At 45.7% G+C, this 23,242-nt stretch overlaps 1 long non-coding RNA gene across 1 annotated transcript; it reads right to left on the bottom strand.

The window, feature by feature from the left end:
* Positions 1–446: 446 nt before the first annotated feature.
* Positions 447–11,962, bottom strand: LOC135915612 (uncharacterized). Its single transcript, XR_010568686.2, has 4 exons — positions 11,835–11,962; positions 3,916–4,032; positions 3,582–3,701; positions 447–721 (listed from the first exon to the last, which is right to left on the bottom strand). It is a non-coding gene; the product is annotated as an uncharacterized lncRNA (long non-coding RNA).
* Between the last annotated feature and the right edge of the window lie 11,280 nt (positions 11,963–23,242).

Raw genomic sequence — 23,242 nt, 5'->3', positions numbered from 1 at the left:
CGAAAAGGGCACCGACGCAAGCAAGTTGGAAACTGATGGCAGTGCCCGCCACTGAAGTGCGCTTTGTATCCAGCATTCAATCCTCTCGTGTCTCTCCACTGTAAACATATCGGTACCACTTTATTGCTTTCTGACAGACTGCTACATTTACAAGCTTTATTAGTCGTCAACCAAAAGACAAAATTAACTCTTTGGTGCAAGATATATAGCAACATCGCAAGCGGAGCTGGTATCGAAAGTGAGTGTAAACCGCACGTGTTCATTATTAAAGAGGGAATGTCATTGCGGAGAGCCTTTTCAGCAATGCTGGTGACATGTTAGAGCGAGCAGCTCACCGCTCTAATAAAGTCAGTGTTGTACAGCAACAAGCAGTAAATTTCTACATACAAGCAATTCGTATGGTTCTGCACGCCAAAAAGTAATGGACAAAGAGAGGGTTCTTTATTTTATTTTTTTATTTTGCAAGCATCTGTTTTCGTCGATAAGAAATTATAGAAAACTGATATCGAGCAATATGTCGTGCCTGAATCGACATTCCATGGCTACATTCTTGTATTTTCAGCAGTAAGGACAGTACGATGATGAGCCTATTCGGCTAGTTGACCCGATATGCAGCACTTTTTATTTCTTCCACACTTTTTGCTCGTGTGTTTCAAGCTGTTGCAGGTGTAGTTCATGGAATGACACTTGCCTCCAAATGCCTCGCAGGAATTTTTCTTTTCTGAGTGTACGAAAAAAAGTATACAAGTGCATGAGAATTAGCGTCGTTGTGTTCCCCTTTTTTGTTAGTAATTTTTAGACAAGAATGTCGCACTGCACAATATATACCCTGGTGCCTGTCATAATTCCGTATTACCGGATGTTTCTTAGATGTTTCAGACATCGATGTTGTTACAATACAGAGGGTGCCTGCTGTCTAGGCACTGCGCCCACCTGTTCACCACTGTCGGAGAGAACACCCTAAAACTGTGGCAAGTAAAAGGCAGCACAGGTACAGCAAAAGTGCTGTACGGATAGTGTTTGGTGTTATGTGTCAAACTTGACAAAAGGTGCAAGGTAAAACGCCGGCTAACACGAAGCTGAGGCTTAGGAACTCCACCATTTTATTTGATATACGTACTTCTTAAAGTCTGGCCAAAAATTCATCCGTATAATTAAACCGCGTCTTTTCATGAGATGTACCACTTGTTTACCTGAGAAAGCATATTGCGGGCCCGGATGTCAAGGACGGGCCAGACGCGCAATTTGAAAAGCTTCAGTGTCCTAAATTCATTTCCTTAACTCATTCGAAAGGAAGCTGAATGTACCGACAATACACGTATGCAGTGTTTTAACATGTAATATGTCTGGCTGTACAAAAATTAGGTAACCTTTTTACACGAAAGTGACTGGCAATTCTACAGAACTTCTTAAAGACTAGACGCAATTTTCAATGAAACCCTTTATGTTTCCTTGAAATATTTTCAAATACACAGAGAATAAGCATATTCATCCAAAGAAGAACAAACATTTAGTGCGAAAGCTTTTGAGGAATATTTGGACAGCACCAGGAAAAATATTAGAGGCTAGCTACGTCCAAAGCTATCAATGGCACAGCTGCGAATCTCGCAAAGGCAGCTCTTGTGGGAGAGAAACACATGTGTACGTTGTATTCGCTCAACATTACCTGCGTGATACCACAGCATCCGGCATTTTGCATTACTATACTTCTTTTAATATCATTTCAAAAAATAAAAACAAGCAAAAAAATATGTAGAATATTTTTACTCGCCTTCTGGTAATTCTCTAATCTAGGTAATGACGCTTGATGCCAGCCATTAGGCGATGGTCACGGACAGTTACGACAAAAATCACCACGCTAAGCTCAAACTCAGGAAACGAAATTTTCACAGAGACACTTTAGTCCAGTTAGATGTGCCCATGAACGTTAATTGCGTGCTTTCATGGCTTTCTAAAAAAAAAAAGCTAGATCACTCATGATCTGATCTAAAGGGAGGGATTTATTGGAAATGCAAAAAATTATTGTGGCAATGAGAGCCAAATTTCGAAATTATTGTCCATGGACAATAGGGAACCAAATTGAGGATGTATGTTTCAACTGTAAAGTGAAATTTGCTAAATTATGGTTTTCGGCATCTTTAGAAGCACTAAACCAAACGCTTATAAAGTTAACCCGCTCGCCTTAGAGGATATAAAGCTACAAAGATTTCACTATTAAAGGTAGTGGGACCCTTATGAGGAAAACAGCTAATTTGAATGCGCACTATGAAAAATTAAACGTCATTCTGGCAATATTAATGACGCTGTAGTCGGGTCAGTTGTTTCACCATGTGTTCATGAAGCGTCCCTCACTGCACGGTCAAGAGTGTCAAGTGGCGCTTCCGAAATACCATTTTGCTAATCTAAGAGCCACACTCACGTGAGACACCGCGGCGCAACCCCCCCTCCCCTCCCCCCGCTTCTTCGCCTCCACTACCTGTTTCAAGTTCGAACATTTGTAAAAATATTCTCTCACTGTCAGGCATGTAGCAACGGGCTGGTTCATTTCCACAAGTCGCGGTTAGGTGCTACTAGCTATCGTGCCGACTATGACATTATCAAACCATGCCTGCACACACCTCCAACACTGCAACTTTGGTCGCCGCCTTATACGAAGCGAGGTGGCGTGCTCGTAGTATCTAGCCGACGAGTGCGGCCCGCGGCAAGCTATAGAAGGGACTTGGTCCGTATTGTCCATGTGAAATTAGTCTATATCCGCGATCGGGCGTGAATATCATGTGCCTGAAGTGCACGGGCGGCTAGATGCGCGAAGCCTAGTTCGCGTGAGCGGATGCTTGGCCGGCAACAACCGGCTGCCTTTAGTCCTTGTTTAGACGGAATGGCATAAGCTAACTTGCGGGTATCCAGTAAATAAAGCTCCAGGCTTGTTGCCCGTGTCGCCGAACAGCTACTGTCGCGGAGCTGGGGTTGCGGGTGCGATTTCAGGACTTTGCGGTGACCCGCGATGCACATCGGGCTGCGCGATGAGTTTACGCGACACGTTCCCGTGGCGTCGACCGTCAAAAAAAAATTAGAAACGTATTTACTGGAATAAAGCACTGAGCAAGTGTCTCTAAACAAACTTGCTGCTGTGCGGACTCTCTCAAAAACAACAAAGTTAATTTTACCTTCAGTGTTTGTTCATTCAGTCAACCCGACTATTGGGACATTTTGGGGACTGCCTATGTGTGGGATTTCAGTCGGCGAGGATACAGTTGTTCATAGTAGGCCGCCAATTACCGTGTTCTTTTTGGAGGCAGTCTGACCCTAACTGAGGTTTCAGAGAGTGGCTATAAAGATGCCGCTTACAAGCGCCGTGCCTAGTAAGAAATACAAGTTCAGGCCTTAAAGAAGTATATACGATATTTACTTAACTATAGCTCTCCTAATTTTTACCCCTTATGCAAGGCAACTCATGTCCTAAAGTGCAAAGCAAGCTTAAAAAGCTCGGAACAACTTTTGTATTTCTGGTTTGTAGCTATAGATACCGCTTGTAGCAAAACTATGAAGTGCCCTAGAAAGATGACAGAGATGACACTTACGTTTCTTGCAGCAAACACCTTTAAAACACCTGCCACGAATCTTCCCATTCAAAAGCTTGCATATTTTTCTTGCCATACACGTGGTGCCTTGAGTTGTGCATTGTTTCGCACTGACGTGAGCTGCATCAAAAGTAGTTGTAAAATGTCTTGAAAACTCTATCAGCTTGAGATTCAAGAAAATACGTACTGCACAACTATGATAATGACAGTTTCATGAACAAGCTATACATTATTCATTCAAGTTTCGGATCATGTAGACTCCTTTATGAAGGCAGAAATAGGATAATGATTGTTTTCAAATTGCCAAAAAAGAAGCGAGGACAGAGTCACCTACTTCTGTCGCAACAGACGCCTCGAAAGCAGGGGCCTCGATTTGTGCCACCAAGAAGGGCACACACATCCTTAGCAAGGCATGTGGTCCTTGGTCGACTGCATTCTTCTATACTGTTAGCTGTAGGCAAACATAAAGATAAGGTCACAACTTATCTTTTGAGCAGTCAACAATATGTGATATTACTCAAATGAAAAGAAAATAGTTGTGTTCTTACGTGCGAAACAAGTCTCTAGGCTTCGTTATTTGCATACACTTATATTAAAAGATATAGGAGTTAAGTACCTACTTCGCCAAAGAAAACAAAAAAAAGTACGGCATTTACTTGTTAATCTCTTTCAACATAACGAACCGAGTTTTTCTTTACCAATAATAACATCTACAAAGGCTGTCTTAACATTTTTGCATATATATATATAAAGTCGAGCAAATGTATGCTTTGAAAAAAAAAAGATCCTTTAATGTGATTGAAGTGCGTTAATTTATTGAACTAGATTAATTGACTTTGTGACAATTATTTTTTAACACAAAAACGCTAACAGCTTCATTTAAGCGAGTTAGTTCATCTTGAACTAGCAAATAACTACGACAGGAGAAGTGCTCGTCCTGTCGCGTTTCTTGTTTTTACTTGTTCAGGTGTTCCTCCCTTCGCGCTGATATATGTTGCACAAAAGCGTACGCATGCCTTAAAGGAGTTTTCCTGCAAAACATGTCTGTACGATGCGAGTATAGCGCTTCCATGTCGGGCGCTGAAGGCTGATAGGTGTTATGATTCTGTGCTGACAACTCATATTAAAGAGAGTTTTCTGTTAAGAAGGTAAGCACTGTCGAATTTCTACCACATATATAGGCGCACTGCCAACAAAAGACAAAAGCAAACATATATATAAATTTTTCAAGTTGATGAGCCGAGTGTCTATATTATATATGTCTATTTTTACTACTTGTTGTGAGTGCTGATTTTCACAAGAACAGGAGGAGGACTAAATGAAACTCGGCATTCTGTCGAGAGCCGTTCGCTGCCTTTGGAAGGTAATTCCGTCGCAATCTCTGTGAAATACATATATATGTTTTATTAGAACAATTATATGGCCATTTGATGTGCGCTGGCGCCATGGATCCTATCCAGTGACATCAGGAGGTAATTTTTAAACCTGTCAGCAAAATGAGTGGCCGTTTAGCGTTTCATGCGAGAGTAACATGTTCGAATTCTTTCGCACCCCTTCGAGGTCCCGACAGGCCGCCATTGGAATATGAACCTGACAACGTTTAACGCTTGAACGTTATCTATTAAGGCGAGTCTAGCAGTGCTATTGGAGGAATTAGAAGGCAGTAAATGGGATATAATTGGGCTCAGTGAAGTTAGGAGGCCAAAAGAAGCATATGCAGTGCTAAAAAGTGAGCACGTCTTGAGCTACCGAGGCTTAGCGGAGAGGCGAGAACTATGAGTCGGATTCCTGATTAAGAAGAATATAGCTGGTAACATACACGAATTCTATAGCATTAATGAGAGGGTGGCAGGTCTTGTTGTGAAACTTAATCAGAGGTACAAAGTGAAGGTTTTACAGGTCTACGCCCCTACATCAAGTCATGATGACCAGGAAGTCGAAAGCTTCTATGAAGACGTGGAATCGGCCATGGGTAGAGTGAAAACAAAATACACTATACTGATGGGCGACTTCAATGCCAAGGTAAGCAAGAAGCAGGCTGGAGACAACGCAGTGGGGGAATACAGCATAGGCACTAGGAATAGCAGGGGGAGTTATTAGTAGAGTTTGCGGAATAGAAAAATATGCGGTTGATGAATACCTTCTTCCGCAAGCGGGATAGGTGAAAGTGGACGTGGAGGAGCCCGAACGGCGAGACTAGAAATTAAATAGACTTCATACTCTGCGATAACCATGGCATCATACAACATTTGGACGTGCTCAGCAAGGTGCGCTGCAGTGACCATAGAATGGTAAGAACTCGAATTAACCTAGACCTGAGGAGGAAACGGAAGAAACTGGTACATAAGAAGCCGATCAATGAGTTAGCGGTTAGAGGGAAAATAGAGGAATTCCGGATCAAACTACAGAACAGCTATTCGGCTTTAACTCAGGAAGAGGACCATATTGTTGAAGCCATTAACGACAATCTTGTGGGCATCATTAAGGAGTGTGCAATAGAAGTCGGTGGTAACTCCGTTAGACAGGATACCAGTAAGCTATCGCAGGAGAAGAAAAATCTGATCAAGAAACGCCAATGTATGAAAGCCTATAACCCTACAGCAAGAATAGAACTGGCAGAACTTTCGAAGTTAATCAACAAACGCAAGACAGCTGACATAAGGAAGTATAATATGGATAGAATTGAACATGCTCCCGGGAACGGAGGAAGCCTAAAAGCGAAGAAGAAACTAGGAATTGGCAAGAATCAGATGTATTACTAATATGGATGAGATAGTTCAAGTGGTTGAGGAGTTCTATAGATATTTCTACAGTACCAGTGGCACCCACGACAATTATGGAAGAGAGAATAGTATGGAGAAACTCGAAATCCCACAGGTAACGCCGGAATAAGTAAAGAAAGCCTTGGGAGCTATGCAAAGGGGGAAGGCAGCTGAGGAGGATCAGGTAACAGCAGATTTGTTGAAGGATGGTGGGGAGATTGTTCTAGAGAAACTGGCCACCCTATATACGCAATGCCTCATGACCTCGAGCGTACTGGAATCTTGGAAGAATGCTAACATAATCCTAATCCATAAGAAAGGGGACGCCAAAGACTTGACAAATTACAGACCGATCAGCTTACTGTCAGTTGCCTACAAGCTACTTGCTAATGTAAACGAAAATAAAATCAGGAACACTTTAGAATTCTGTGAAGCAAAGGACCAGGCCGAATTCCGTAAAGGCTACTCAACAATAGACAATATTTACACTATCAACCAGGTGATAGAGAAATGTGCAGAATATAACCAACCTTTATGTATAGCTTTCATTAATTACGAGAAAGCGTTTGATTCTGTCGAAACCTCAGCAGTCATGGAGGCATTACGGAATCAGGGTGCAGACGAGCCGTACGTAAAAATACTGAAAGATATCTATATCCGCTCCACAGCCACCGTAGTCCTCCACATAGAAAGCAACAAAATCCCAATAAAGAAAGGCGTCAGGCAGGGAGATACGATCTCTCCAATGCTGTTCACAGCGTGTTTACAGGAGGTATTCAGAGACCTGGATTGGCGAGAATTGGGGATAAATGTTAACGGAGCATACTTTAGTAACTTGCGATTCGCTGATGATATTGGCTTGCTAAGTAACTCAGGGGACCAGTTGCAATGCATGCTCACAAACCTGGAGAGGCAAAGCAGAAGAGCGGGCCTAAAAATTATTCTACAGTAAACTAAAGTTTAACAGTCTCGGAAGAGAACAGCAATTCACAATAGGCAGCGAGGCGATGGAAGTGGTAAGGGAATACATCTACTTAGGGCAGGAAGTGACGGGGGATCCGGATCAGGAGGCGGAAATAATCAGAAGAATAAGAATTGGCTGGGGTGCGTTGGGGAGGCATTCTCAGATCGTGAACAGCAGGTTTTCATTATCCGTCAAGAAAAAAGTGTATCATAGCTGTGTCTTACTCGTACTCACCTACGGGGCAGAAGCCTGGAGGCTTACGAAAAGGGTTCTACTTCAATTGAGGAAGACGCAACAAGCTATGGAAAGAATGATGAGTGTAACGTTAAGGGATAAGAAAAGAGCAGATTGGGTGAGGGAACAAACAGGAGTTGATGACATCTTAGTTAAAATCAAGAAAAAGAAATGGGCATGGGCATGACATGTAATGAGGAGGGACGATAACCGATGGTCATTAAGGGTTACGGACTAGATTCCAAGGAAAGGGAAGCGTAGCAGGGGGCGGCAGAAAGTTAGGTGGGCGAATGAGAATAAGAAGTTTGGAGGGACGGCATGGCCACAATTAGTACATGACCGGGGTTATTGGAGAAGTATGGGAGAGGCCTGTGCCCTGCAGTGGGCGTCACCAGGCTGATGATGATGATGAGATCCCCAATTCATGATGCAAATCTTGCTGACAAGATTGTAAATTGTTGCTCCGGAGTGCATTCGACACACGTCGGGCCTCGTCGAGAAGCGATGTGCAACTATATACAACAAGTGCAACATATATATACATACATATATATATATATATATATATATATATATATATATATATATATATATATATATATATATATAGTTTTACACTATTCTCATTCAGTACGGATGCCTGCACTAATGGAGAGAGAGAGAGAGAAGGGAAGACGGAAAGGCAGGGAGGTTAACCAGACAGTCCAGTTTGCTACCCTACACGTGGGGAGGGGAATGGGGAGTGAAAGAGGAAGAGAGAGAACTTAAGTGTAGGATGTCTATAGTCGGGCACTCAAGTCTGTTGCCTTCAGGTAGCGAAAAAGCGTGGTGCTTGAAGAAGCCTCCTGTGCACTAATGGAAGTATTGCGCGTTCAAGGCGTGCAAGAATAGTTGAATATATTAGCCAGATTCATAACTGTATCCGAGCTACCCCATATTTGCAGAAGGAAAGTGGAAAAAATATTAGAAGAGAACACTCAGGTACGCAAGACTGGATCTCTGCAATGGTGTTCACTGCACTTACTTACATACTGGTCGGCAATGTGAACGAGGACACAAGCACAGTCGCATTTTGTATTAGGCAAAATGAACTAATTCCTATATGTTGAAGTTACAGTAATTCTTTACCGCATACCTAGACTTATTTAAGGTAATCGAAAGGAAAGTCCTATGTATGAGCATCAATTGGGAACATCTCAGCGAGCTGCGGTTTGCATGTGACGTTTGTTTAAAGAAACGCTGAAGGTGACTGTCAAGAAATTATTGAGAATCTTAGCCGACAAAGTGCGTTTTATAGGTTTGAATATTGTAATATTATCAGCGCTGAAAACACCAGGCAAGAACTCGAGATTTCTTATTTGGCACTGAGCTTTTTCAGATAGTGGAAGGGTTTCATCTCAGCGGATTGTTACTAGTGACACAGATCATAAGAAAGAAATGTAGACATGAATCAAAATGGATTCGAGGTAGTGCCAAATTATGACCAGCAACTTACCGGTATCGTTCAAAAGATCTCTGCACAATTACCGCTTCTACCGCTAATAACATATAGTTAGAAACTCTGAAGCTATTGGTTTGGGGAGAACTTGATAGGAAATCTCAAATCTCTTAGGACATGTGCTGCATGCCCAATTTAGTCTGCGAATGCGTACCCGGCAGCGCCTTCGGCGATAAAACTAACTGTCGCCAGTGTTTCCATAGTAAACTGCGTCTTCCTAGCACCAATGTTGAGCGCAAACCCAAGCTCATAACTGTCGATTCTTGTTAATCTCCCACAAGTTTACCACCGTCCGCCTGACACTTTTTAAATCCGGCGTCTTCTACTTTGCTGCTTGTGGCTACGTCAAACCTACCGCGTCGAATCACGTTGCTTTCTATAGATATTGCACATTGATCATATGTACTGGACTGTCATATGACAAAACACTCACTGATTATGAGACACGTCGTAGTGGGCAACTCTGGATCAATTGCGACCACCCCGGACTCTTTGCCGTGCACCCAATTCAAGGTGAATGACCTTTATTTGCATTTCGCCTTCATGGAAATGAGGCAGCCGTGGTTGGGATTTCATCCCGCCACGTGCGCATTCTTCTTCCAAGCCTTCACGGCTGCCTATGACGCAAACTGTATCAGCGTGGTGGGAGAAATTTTATTGATGAGAACTGATGGACGAGCACGTACAGCTGATTTCATGGCTGAGTAAAAATCTTTCAAATTAAGGTATAGGGCTTTACTTGCCAATATTACTATCTAATTATGAGGCACGCTGTAGCGGAGGGCTCTGGTAATTTGGACCCCTGGGGTTCCTTAACGTGCACCTAAATCTAAGTACACGGGCGTTTTCGTATTTCGCCCCCATCTAAGTACGGCCGCCGCGGTCGGGATTCAAACCCGCGACCTCGTGCTTAGCAGCCCAACACCATAGCCACTAAGCAACCACGGCGGGGAGTAAAAAAATTATGCGTGGCTTTGCTATCGCAAACACGAGAGACCAGCAGAGCTGGGGAAAGGCATGTAAAGTAGTGCTGAACCGAGCACAAAACACACGAACGCCGGCAACGCGTCCCTAGGGCGTCAGATGCGTCTACTACATTGTCCGCGATTTGTGGGGCCAACGCCGTAGTAGACGTGACAGTTTTCTCCATTCCGCACGGTGCGGTGCGCGCGGAGGATATTGAGGCACCATATTAGCCGCTGAAGAAGAACGCCCCCTCCTCCCTCGCCTGACTCCCCTGCCGTGCGCGCCACAGGAGAGGGCACGCAAATAGGCCGCGTTCTTTGCTCGCGTGCACGCGGCCCCTTCTCTCCCCCTAAGCTCCACCCACCCTCGCCGTGTTGCTATGCTGCGCGATGCTATCTTTATATTCTGCTTTCACTCTCTCAGCTCTCTCTCTCCCCCAGATCGGTGGAGCTGCGCACGTCAAGCGAAACCGAGCGAGGTTCTAACAGCTCCACCGTAAAAGCTCTGTACCACGAGAAGCAAAACCTCTTGACATCCAGCTAAGGAAATCCGCCTCAAGAAAATGGGCGGTTCGTTTTTGCATTCCGTCTGGGGAACGGATAAAACTAAATGTAGTTTTGAGAATTGCGTGCATGGCAAGCACACGAGTAGATGTGCGTCTGCTTCAGGCAATATGTTATCCATTGTTGAACACTTGGAATGGTGCGTTGGACGTAGTGCATTAAGAGCACTAAGGTATGTGCGCGTCAGACAAACTACGAAGCAAACGTGTGTGTATTTATTGATGAAAATCGGTGCACAGAATACCACTACCCTCCGCGGTTGCTCAGTGGCTATGGTGTTAGGCTGCTGAGCACGAGGTCGCGGGATCGAATCCCGGCCACGGCGGCCGCAGTTCGATGGGGGCGAAATGCGAAAACGCCCGTGTACTTAGATTTAGGTGCACGTCAAAGAACCCCAGGTGGTCGAAATTTCCGGAGTTCTCCACTACAGCGTGCCTCATAATCAGAAAGTGGTTTTGGCACGTAAAACCCCATAATTTTTTTTAACAGAATACCACTGTTGAACCGTGCGTGCTCAGTGCAAAAAAATGGAGCTTGTACTTAAACATGCCAAGCCAAATAGAAAGCGCAGGCGCACAACAGAATTTCTCATAATTTACGCGACAAACCCATTATCTTATTATGAGACATGCGTAATAGTGGACTAAGGATTATTTTTGACCATTTGGGGTTCTTTAAGGTAGATTGCGAGCACGCTGCATAGGCGTTTTTACATTTCGCCCTAACTAAAATTTGGCTTTGCGAATTTGATTACGCGACCATGTCGGTAGTAGCGCAACGTCGTAGCCACTAAGCCACCACAGCAGGCGGACATGAGAAAAACGTCCCTACTGGCATAGGATGAAATCTGCGAATTAATTCCTGTTTGTTTTAAGTGCGCCTATTTTTTGATAGGCACGCCTCTACAATGTAATAACAAATGGTAGGAGTTTAAATAAATTAACTCGTGTCAGCTTTACAACAAGTCGTCAAATTAAATACGTGAACGCAGTAAGCCTTACTTCGGCTATCTAAGTGCTGTTGAAGCACTGACATTGTGGATGCTCACTAAGTTATCGAAATACTACAATAAGAGCACGATGCATTAACTTACAGCGCGCTGTTATTACGTCCGAGCTTACTGATAGATATTTTGTCCTATCGCAATTGCACCGAAACCGTACTGATCATGCCTCAAAATTTATGAGAAACTTGTTGTTCAGGGATTGATACTAGACCAAGCTGCTCTCTTTCAAATCAAAGGCTCTGGTCAGCGTTACAACTTACCAATTACGACAAGACCATATAAGATCAATAGAGAGAGCATAGTGCGCATAGTGATGCAGATGGCTGCCTTCCGTAGTCACTTGCCGTAAGTGCAATCTGCTATCGGGATTTCTAAGTGGGGTGGCATGAGTGCAACCTATTTGTAATGTGTGCAAAGCGGTCATGTTCTTCTTATGATACTTGATCTATGTAAAAACCACTGCACTGCAGCTGCAACTTATCACTGATCAAGGAAAGCTCGAGCTGACATTATCGGCAGATTGTTGCTCTTCTCACAAGGGCGCTTCGTTTCTCGCTCCTAAATTCCGAATATGTCATTCAGATGTACCATTTGGCGAGACAACTTTAAAGTATCGTTGGTGGTCGAAGTCAAACGTATTTTGCCTAAATGTGATCCAGAACATCTGAAGTGCAGTAGTTTGCAGACCGTGCTAGATACTTTTCTATGCAGCGTCACTTACACCGTGACTGCGCCATCTCTAAAATATTACAGCCATTTAATATATCGAACAAAGTATCCCAATAAGTTCACCAGACGTTCAGAGCAGAATATACATGCAAGTTTAGAGCGAATAGCGCTCTTTTGCTTCTTTGCAGTTCTTAATGTTCGGTCATTGGTTGTAAGTGGCCGACATTTTACCGCCAAAAAAAAAAAATCGCACGTGCTTCACAAGAAACAATACAGTTCCGTGGCGCATTCGTCGCCAAAACTCATCACGTCCAAAAACTTCCGATGCCAACACAGACTTAGTGTTTCTTTGTTTTTTCCTTCAGTGACATGTAAATTAATGAAACTACATGGTTGCATTAAGAACAGGTAAACAATACCTGGCAAAGCAATTTTGCTGGTGGCATGCTTTCCTTATAAATAAGCCGCGCGCTTGACAGTGTCTCGCCCATGGGTAATCTGCGACCACTGAAGTTACGTGCAGCACCAGTGCTAGTGAGAAACTTCACCGCTGGCATTCAGCTGCATGCTTCAAGAGGTTAGTTGGGCGCGTTATCTTGAACTTACTGAAAACGCATGAGGAATTACTGTTTTATGCTGATTAAAGTATAAACCCCATATAAGCGATCTTGAGAGCGACAGCTACATGCGATGCGATGGAGACGGCAGTTGCGTTCGCTCGTCGCCTACAAATCGTACTCTTTGCGAGCGACGATATTCAGCAACCTCTCCCTGGTGTTGCCGGTATGAGGGCTGCAAATACTCGTCGAAACTAGCAGGACGTGTGCTTTAGTAGCTTAAGTTGACGTATTTTACTGTAAAAAGCAGCATAAAACATTTCGGGAGGTTTTGCAGTAGATCCCCATCTTTGCACGTATTAAAATTCAATCCTTTGCTCGTTCCGCGCGACAATCGGTAGTATTTGAGCGATGTACATCCAGTTCCGGCTTCGCGCTATTCTCTAGTGGCTGATTTCATATCTGGACGACGAGCTACAATATCTAGATTTCCGGAACAGAGCGATCTGTTAAAGCGGCGGCCCGTTTTGTTGCTCGAAGCCGTTGCTCATCGCCGTCACGCAATAAATCGCTCTCATGGGGTTTATCCCTAAGACCGAACTGTTTTTGCTCATGTATTGAAATAGTGTGATTATATGTCTGATTTTTTTGTCTCCTGTTGCGGTTTTCGAGCAAGGTGCGAATCTGAAAGGGTGCTTTTGTCCACGAACTCAGCGAATTGTGAGGCGACGAGTATAACGGCTGCTCTGTGGAAATACAATTACAGGGGCACTTTGCATATGCCTATTGTTTTGGAGATGCCTGTGCATTTGTTAATATGAGTTGGTGTTTCAGAGTTATGTCATATGAACAACTAAATCACCCTTCCTCGGGGGGCACAAGCGTTATGTGTGCATCTTGCTACCGCATGGCACATCAAAATGCGTTTATCGCTTTAATATTTTTAATGGAGAAATAAAATATCAAAATAAAACGTTGCTTTAATTCCGTGTTACCAGTCATCTGTCGTACACAAAACAAACAGTTGGTCTAACTCTAGTCTAACTGCAACTTCTACATGCCTTCAAGGATGTTGAATTCTAGATTTCGAACTGCAGCAGTAGTTGAGCATGACCTTGCTGCGGTAAAACTAGGGAAAGTATGGAGCATGTTCATAAGAATGTGATGACGTCTACCATATGGTCGATTTAGGCGCGACTGGCCTCCTTGAAGCCCTTGGGTTCAGCGAGAGCAGTGGAAAAGTAAACATGTCCACAATAGGCATTAGTAAGAGGCGATTGGAGGATTAGTGGAAGAAAACTAGGGAAACGACAAAAAACGGAGACGTACAAAAGCAAAGTTCGCAATAGGGGATCAGAAAATTTGGTTGTGGGAGTTCATAGTTTCTTTTTTTTGTCTTTTTTATGGTTAAACCTAGGTGGGACATTAGGCGCGATAATAGAAAGAGCTCCAAAGTTCCAAAGGGAACGCTCATAACATACTTCCATCCTTCGCTGATGAGCAGTGGAGCCGCCGATTCACTCGATGGAGCCTGTACCAGCATAATCGGCAGCGCTAAGAGAGGTTACCGAGCAAATCACGTCAAGCCTTACGTGGAGTGTGCCACCAAGTTGATTTATGAAATCCCCTGTCTTGTAGAAAGTTCTACTTCAAACTGGCCGATGCGTCTACAATCGAATGAGTGAACACGCGAGTAACTTGAGAAGGTCTTGAGTGCGCATCTTTCAGCGAACTATGAAGCGATATTGTCAATCAAAATTTTGTGACGTGAAGATACTTGGAAGAAGTAAAGTAAAAATGGCACATGAGCTATTGGCATTCCTTCACATGAAAGCAGAGAGTGGTGCCTGCATAAATCAGGTTAGACATGTGTTGTTTTGTACAACCATGAGCATACTTTCTTTAGGTGTTTTGAATGACATTTCTAGTTCGGATAATCTCTCTCTATCGGTAGTCTGCCCGAGTTGGCTCCTGCACCTGCGCATTGGGAATGGTGTATATACTGTATCCCGCTGTCTTTCGAATAAACTTCTTAGTATAACCTGGAATGTGTGCCTGTGTGTCTTTACTGCAAATGCGTTTTCGTACTGCAATATCTTGTTTAGCGAACACGAAATGACCCAACAACAAGTCATACTGTAGAATGTCGATCAAAGCGTTGTGGAATGCTCCATACAGTGGAGTGATTCAGAATGGAAGTAGAAAAACAGTAGCCACCAAACGATGTGCGCACACGGAGACCTTTGGCGAAACTTCGCGAAAGCTCGAACATCTGTCGAGCCGTGAAAAATACCTGACGTCTGCAAAATTTCCTTCAACATTTCATTGCTTGAGAAAGTACAAGTGTTCGCGCCATACACGCTTCTTAACATGCTTGGGCACTATGTAGGCGCGTAGCTTGACAATATTTTTTTTCAATAAGGAACAGTGGACTTAAGAAATGTGTTCATTCTTAGATGTTTGCATAGAACTCTCACTTGTTCGATGTGCTGCAACTGTTGTAGAACAGATTCCCTCAGTATGAGGGGTCCTTATCACACCTGCTGACGTACACTTCCTCGCACGTTCTTTCAGCGCGATTTTAATTCTGCCAAGCTCCGAATGCAATATAGCTGTTAAAATTTTTTCAACAATTTTTTGCGTACTTCAGGTGCTCCTACATTTACTGACCACGGAACAATCCTCAGTGCCTCGCACAATAATGGTACCAAGATGGCAATGTTTTCTTTTTTGACAATGAAAAAACTAACTCGTACAAGCTTGATCATTTATAGCAACTTGCAGACTATTGACGCTCATCCGCTTGATAAGCTGCCGGCGACGGGCGCAAGGAATCGATCCACTTTGCTTCATGCTAGCTTTTTCTTGAGACACCTTGGTAGAGCTCAAAGCTGTAAAGGCACTATTGTCTTTCTTGAGGGCGACTGGCCTATGTGAACGCCTTTGACTTGCTCAGGCCCTCCGCGTGCGTGTGAGACTTCAGCGCTGCTTTTCTCCACCATCCCTGTCTCTCTCTTTCTCATTTTTCCTATTCCCTCCTTCTCGTCCCCCAGAGTAGTCTCGCAACCCAGACGCATTTATGGTTAACATCCCGGCCTTCTCTCTTTATTTCCTCCTCCTCCTTGGTGGACCTAATATTGCAACAGGTTGACCACAGAGACCAAGGGTACCTTGAAGAAGATTGCTTCAGTCTTGTTCGCGTTGATCAGTCAATCAGCTTTGGATCGAAGAATGCATATCCTGGTGCTCAAATGTTAAAATCGTCTCTGTCATGCACTGTGGGCACCCCAGCGTTTTTATACAGCCCACTGCAAAATTATAACACGAAACATGCATTGCTAAATGATGCGCACAAACCACGCTTTTAAATTGCTTGCATCTGTCGCACATCAGCCCGGTTATGTATAGAGATGCTTTACTTGCAGCGAAAGGCCTTTCAGGTTATATCCATGCTTTCGTTTGATGGGCAACACTTCTTTGACTTTACAGCGTTGTAGTACATTCCATAAAGTCAACTACGTCTCGTCGAGCATCCTTTCGCAGAGCTTGGGAGTAACGGCACTGAGTGGAACGTGGTCGCCGAGCGCTGTGTTTTAGTGCACAGTCAATAAAAAAAAAAGCTTAGCCGTGAAGCTTTGCATAGGCATAGTTCAATATAAAAAGGAAAACAAAAGCTTAACGGTGAAGCTTTACAAAGCCATAGTTAAATGGTTGTCCAAAAGGGTGCGATAATTCAAATTCCCACTCCAAGCTTCCCACTATATACTTAAACGTAGCAATGACTGCAAGGTCCACTCACGGGCGGCGTCGTCAGACAGGCCAATTTACCAGCGATTGCAGTGGCGAAGAAACAGTTTGCGACGGGTTCGCTGACATGCAGCAGTATGATTCTTATCGGGGAAAGTGGGGATACATTAATGCATACGTTTTATTCAACAATTCGAGCAATACGCAGAGGTCCGCTTGCTGTTTTATATTTTATAACCAAATTATCATTATTGTTGTGAGCGAAAGAAAACGATGCCTTCGACGACGGAGTTCGCACAGGCTACTTCACCATTGGACTACGCGTGGGCGCGATCTCACGAGTTCCCGACGGCCCTGTGTTACTCCGAACATATTTCGTAGCACGATTTGGCTAACTGTGGCGAGCGCCTGTTGAAATGCTTCGTGGCAATACATGGGCCGAGACAGTGGAGTATAAAGAGAGCAGGCAGAAGTACTGGACACCAGTGATCAATCCTCCACGGAACGCGGCCGTCCGTGGAGCAGCAGGCCGACCGTTATGCGTTCACCAGTACGAGTATTGCGGCTCGGAGTGTGGCCAGGCCTTGTTGTGCAACTCCTTGCCGCCAGCATTGCTGATCGCGGACGTCTCTCCGGCCAGCTGTTTAGTGGAGTACCGATCGTGTCCTGTCTAATGACCGCTTATGCGCCGAGCTCTGCAGCTTGAGTGCACTCTATGCGCTGGGCAGGCTGACCATTCTTGCAAAGTACACTGGGGTTCGGATGCCGGCTGACTGCTCAGCGGTCGTCTCTGGTTTGTCAACAGCCATCATTTCCTCACCAACCAACATCGAGGCGTGTTCTACGTCGTGATTTCATTGCCCCTAACCCCAGCAAGCTCTCGTCTCCTTTCCACCTACGATGAACTGCTTAGAACTGTTTGTTTCTCGGACTCACGTCAACGTATTTTTCTTCCTGCCGATTATCTGCGTCATCTCATGTGCCTCAAAGTTCCGTGTGACTGTAGTTGGGTTTTCGTAGTTTTGATAAATGCAGTTGGATTTTCAACATGAGTTCGACTACTTTTCTTTTCCTCATCGCTAGGTGCGCCGGACTGTTGCGACGAAAGTAATATCTTTACAATTGTTGTTATTACAGACGTGTTGGTGCCTCTCCGTCCGTTTCTCTTTCAAATATGGCTTTCCTGAGAATTGGCGTTGCAACCGTCCTGAAAAAAGCACTATTGCGAACAATGAAAGGAAGGAGGAGGGAAAAGGAACAAAAGAAACAAGCCGCATAAGGAACACTGTTCTGCTTTGCCGGTTCTGACTCACGCAGTGTTTTCCACCTGCGTATATTCTGTTTCTTAGAATGTAAAAATGAAAATGCTTAAGCAGGTATATTCATAGAACTTTGGTGCTGTAAAATTCATTGTTTGGCAATAACATTCGACCCGGTCACACTCCTGTGTTCTAGCAGTGGACGTTCGCTAGCGTCCATAAAGCGTCGGTTAAGAAAGAGAAAGAATTACACGAGAAAGTTGGTTCTTTAGTTAGCATTGATAGCTTCCAGGCAGGAAATACAGAAAAAAAATGTTGGCTCTTCCATACTCGAGAGCAAATGTAAGAATTAAATGGCTACCGCCATAGAAAATTGGCTGGAGATGATCCTAGCCACAATATTGAAATAGGTGTAGTGCATGTTCGCAAAGGCACGCTACGCCATACCACACCGCGCTGCATTATACTGTGCATATATCCGTATGTGCGCAATTGTTTCGTGTCACAGACCATCACAGGAAGAAAATATGCCTGGCTCTTCTATCGCAAACGCCAGAGACCAGCAGAGCTGGATGAAGGTCAGCAAAGGATTCCCGAGCCACACGCAAGACATACGAGTGCCGGCAACATGCCGCTACGACGTCCGCCATTCACGTGGCCAACGCCGTAGTAGACGCCGCCGTTGTCTCTACTCGCCGCTATGTACGGAGCGGTGGACAAGGAAGACATCGAGGCATCCTAGAATTTTCTCAGTGGACTACTAACTTGCTTCAGGATGCTTCGTCTGCTACCTCCACCGTCCCCACCCCTCCTCACTCCTACACGGCTGATAGCCGCCTCCTGTATCTCTGGAAGGCGTATCCCTCCCTGCACCGCCGCTGGCTTTCCCAGAAACACAACTGCTCGCTGCGCCTCCGCCTTGCTCGCCTGGCAATGGACAGCAGTGGGGCCAGACCTGCGAGCGCATGGCCGGTAACCTCGGGCTGAGGGATACGTGGGTTCTCCTACGTGTCCTCCTTGACCCGTCGCATTCCAAGGCCACGCACCGCAAGGACCTGACACGCCTCCTTCACTCATCTCCAGTCTCTGATTCCGACTTTCTTCTTGCTCTTCGTGATCGCTATCTCTGCACCGACCCCCCTTCCTCTTTCCCTTCCCACACCGGTAACCCTAATTCTGGGCTCGACGCAGATATCACCCTGGACGAGGTCCGTGCCGCGCTGCATAAGGTCTGCACCACCTGCACACCGGGGGCTGACCAAATCTCTAACAAGGCCCTCCATAATCTGGACACCCCATCCCTCGAGGCCATCACTGACCTCTTTAACAAACATTGGCATGAAAACACTCAGCCTTCCAAGTGGACCCACGCTAAGGTAACTTTCATCCCTAAACCGGGGAAACTAATAGACATCCAAAATCTCCGCCCTATTTCCCTGACCTCTTGTCTCGGTAAGCTCTTGGAGCACGTTGTTCTCGACCGCTTGCAGAACTTTCTAGAAGACAACCACCACTTCCCCGATTTGATGTTTGGCTTTCGCCCTTCCCTTTCTACCCATGACGTCATGCTCCAGCTCTCCGAAGAAGTTCTTCACCCTCTTGATGCCATGCGCACTCGTGCGGTCTTGGCACTGGACATGACGAAAGGATTTGACAAAGCCCTCCATTCCACCCTTCTAGATGCTCTTTCCACCCTTAACATGGGTCCTCGTATCCACAGTTATATCACGGCTTTTCTTGCCCGTCGCACTGCTGAGATGTTATTCGGCCCTCTGACTTCTCCAAATGTCACTCTTGGAAATCAGGGCACCCCCCAGGGATCCATCCTCTCCCCATTTCTCTTCAACATCACTCTTTTCCCCATGGCAAGCGCTCTCGCTGCCATTCCCAACCTGTCCCATGCTTTCTACGCCGATGATATCACCCTCTGGGTAACCACGGGAATATTGGAGAGATGGAGGCCGTCCTCCAGGCGGGCGCGGACGTGGTTGCCGGTCATGCTCGCGCAGTCGGGCTGGCCTGCTCCCCGTCAAAGTCGGAGTTTCTACTCCTCTTGGCTGGAGGCACGCCCCCCACCTCTTCCCCACCCTTAGCATCATTATTGACACTCACCCCGTCCCTTCAGTCTCCTGCCTCCGCATTCTGGATCTCTTTCTCCAATCCAACGGCAAACACACAGCCATCCTTTCGCGCCTAACTACCACCGTCCACCAGACCATCAGACTTAATCGACGTGTCGCTAACCGGCACCACGGCATGCGTGAGCACGACCTCCGTCGTCTTGTCCAGGCCTTCGTTCTCAGCCGCTTTGTCTACTCCCTCTCCTATCTCTTTCTCTCTCGCGCTGAGGAAGACAAGGTGAACTGACGTTCCGCCAAGCCTACAAGCCGGCCCTTGCGCTCCCCACCTATACCCCCACTTCTCGTCTGCTGGCAGTGGGCACTCACAATACTCTTTCAGAGCTTGTGGAGGCCCATCGCACGGCACAACTCAACCGCCTTTCTCGCACCCCATCTGGTAGAGCCCTTCTCTCTTCCCTCCGCTTGACCCCTGCGTCACCTGCCTGTATAACCCACACCTGCCTGTATACCCTCCTCTGTATCTTCCATGCTCACTGTAAACGCTCTTCCCAAGAACATGCACCCTGAGCATTACGCCGCCCGCCGCTCTGCCCCTGCCTCTACCCTCTGGCGCCAGTACGGTACACAGTCTAACGCTGTGTATGTCGATGCGGCGCCATACAATTCCCACCCTGCCTACGCCCTTGCCGCCACTTCCCATACACTTTCTCCCCTAACCGCTGCCACTACACCAGCCCCCACCTCCACTGCCGCAGAGGAAGCAGCAATTGCGCTCGCGATTGCCACAACCCCGGCCCATTTCATATTCAGTGACTCCAAAGCTGCAGTCTACAACTTAGGGAAGGCTCGCATCTCCTCCACCGCGCTCAGCATCCTCGAGCGCTCCCCTCCCCCTTCTCGTCGTATCCAGCTTCACTGGGTTCCGGCTCACGTGGGGCACCCTGGCAACGAGCCGCCAAATTCCATCGCTCGCGAGGTGACTGACCGAGCTGGCCCTCTCCACTCCTGGATGGACACGCGTGACTCCCTCCTCACCTTTCATGACATCACCCCTCATTACGCAACTCTCGCCTATCCCTCCCTCCCCCTCACAAATCCCTGTCTAAGCTCCAACAGAGCACGTGGCACCATATTCAGGCCCACACTTTCCTCTCTCCTGCCCGACTTGCCCTTATTCACCCCGGTGCCTTCTCATCCGAATGCACGCTCTGTAGACACCCACGAGCAGACTATGCTCATATTCTGTATTCATGCCCTAAACACTCACCCCCTGCCTCTTGGCATGTATCTAGTCCGCAGCTGTGGGAGGCTGCTTTGCCAGCTCGGAGCCGAATGTCCAGTTACGGCTAAAGGCAGCGGAAGCGGAAGTCACCGCCAGGCAGAGGAAGTCGCTGCCAGGCATGATCTGGTGGCCACGACCGGCAGCCTGAAGGCCACCACGGAACTGCGCCATCTGAATTTACTTTTCTTTTTGGCCTTCACTAAATATTAGGGGTGTGCGAATATTCGAAATTTCGAATACGAATCGAATATTTTCCTTATTCGAAGCGTATTCGATTCGAGAAATGCATATTCGTAAATTCCCGAATATTCGAGGACGGCCGAATAATGGTCGAAACGGCGAAATTCGGACAGACTGTGAATAATTTAGCAATTAACGAATTATATGCTTGCTCCACATTCTCCTAAAAACATGTTTATTCACTGAGAGCTTCACATGATCCGCTCATTATCTGTATGCTCTGCATCAAGATGGCAAGTTGGGCCAGTTGGTTGGGATTCACAGTAAGGTTCGTTACAGCGCAACACAAAACAAGGACAAAAGAAGGTACCAAACAACGACACAGCGTTACAGCACTGTGATCTTAAGTGCTGTAACGAACCTTACTATGAATGTGTACGCTCTGTTCCAGTCTATCTGCATCAGGTCCGTGAGACATGATCAATTTTTCTTTTACCAAGCTGTATTCCAGGGCTCTTTCCTAACAATATGTGATGTACTTTCGGGCTTTGTAAGTATGCACAATAAAATATGCACCTAGAAAATGTTACCTGGATAAATGTTGTCACTGTGCATAGAGAGCCCTTACTTTGTGAACATGTTGAGCAGTTAATTTTCCTTCGCGATAATCTGTAACAAGCGTTATCTGACAGAGCATTACCTGACATTACCTGAGTGCATTACCTATAATGAGTGCCTCTTTAACCTGAAGCAGCCTCGTAAAATGCAATATTATTTTAAAAGCGTAATAAAGCTATTGTTACCTCGTCTTGCAATTTTTTTAATACTACACTTATATTCGATATTCGATTCGATATTCGAAGACAGTTTTTCGCCTTATTCGTATTCGATTCGTATTCGAAAATTTCAATATTCGCACACCCCTACTAAATATAGTTTCTACCACAATCAGCTAGCAGCCACCGGAGAAAAACGCCTCTCTTGCTCGTCTGACTCCCCTGACTCGCACGCTACAGGAGAGGGAACGCATCGGAGGGGTGTTGCTCTCTCGCGTGCTCCTTCTCCACCGCTAGGCTCCACCCACCCTCACTACATCGCTATGCTGCGCGATGTTATTTTAGAGCACAGCTCTTAAGCCCGTTCCCACATTTCTCGTCGCCGTCTGCCTCACCGTAACCAAAGTCAACATCCGCGTGCTGCTCTGGGGGCGCGGGCTCGTGTTGCCACCTCTGGTGCGCGGCCCAATCTTGCTCTCCCACTGTCCTCCAAAGCCGGATCACGTGTTCTTGACTGTCCTCTTGCTCCCTTCCTCCGCGGAGCGCGATTGCGGTGACCAGGGGTAGCCCACTCTCAAGTTCAAGAAATGGCTACAGAGGGCGAAAAAATCGACCGCGCTCTGCTGCTAATAAAACCAATATAGTAGAAAAACTTAACGATGCATGCCTTAGTTCCCATATCTCCCGCCAGAGGCGTCGTAATAATCGCAATTTTATCATACAAACTTTCTCCTGCAATTATCGAAGCATTCTTATTACATAAAATACCACAACTTGATCATTTCTAATTGGATATTGTACTCATTGTTGTTAAGTGTATTCTTTTGATCATTATGAATGTAAAGAGTGTTCAGCATCATTGACCTTCCACGTGTATCTGGCCTAGACTTAAAATGTTTACCGGTATTTTCGAGTGCACGGCGGCACGCATTCATTCATTCGTACACTTAGGCTGGTTGCCTCTCTGTTGCTAAAGGTATTTCAGTGTGTTTCGATGTCTCGCGTTATTTAACTTTAGGGGAAGTGACGTGTTTGCAAGCGGACATGTAAGCCTGAAAGCTAGGCTTCGGTCGAGAGCCATTCGGAACACGTCTGCATGGCAACGGGAGCTGGATTA

This window comes from Dermacentor albipictus, chromosome 3 (genome assembly GCF_038994185.2).
Source record: "Dermacentor albipictus isolate Rhodes 1998 colony chromosome 3, USDA_Dalb.pri_finalv2, whole genome shotgun sequence".
NCBI classification, from domain to species: Eukaryota; Metazoa; Arthropoda; class Arachnida; order Ixodida; family Ixodidae; genus Dermacentor; species Dermacentor albipictus.
Note: the sequence above shows the minus strand (reverse complement) of the source record. Positions and strands in the feature narration are given on the sequence as shown.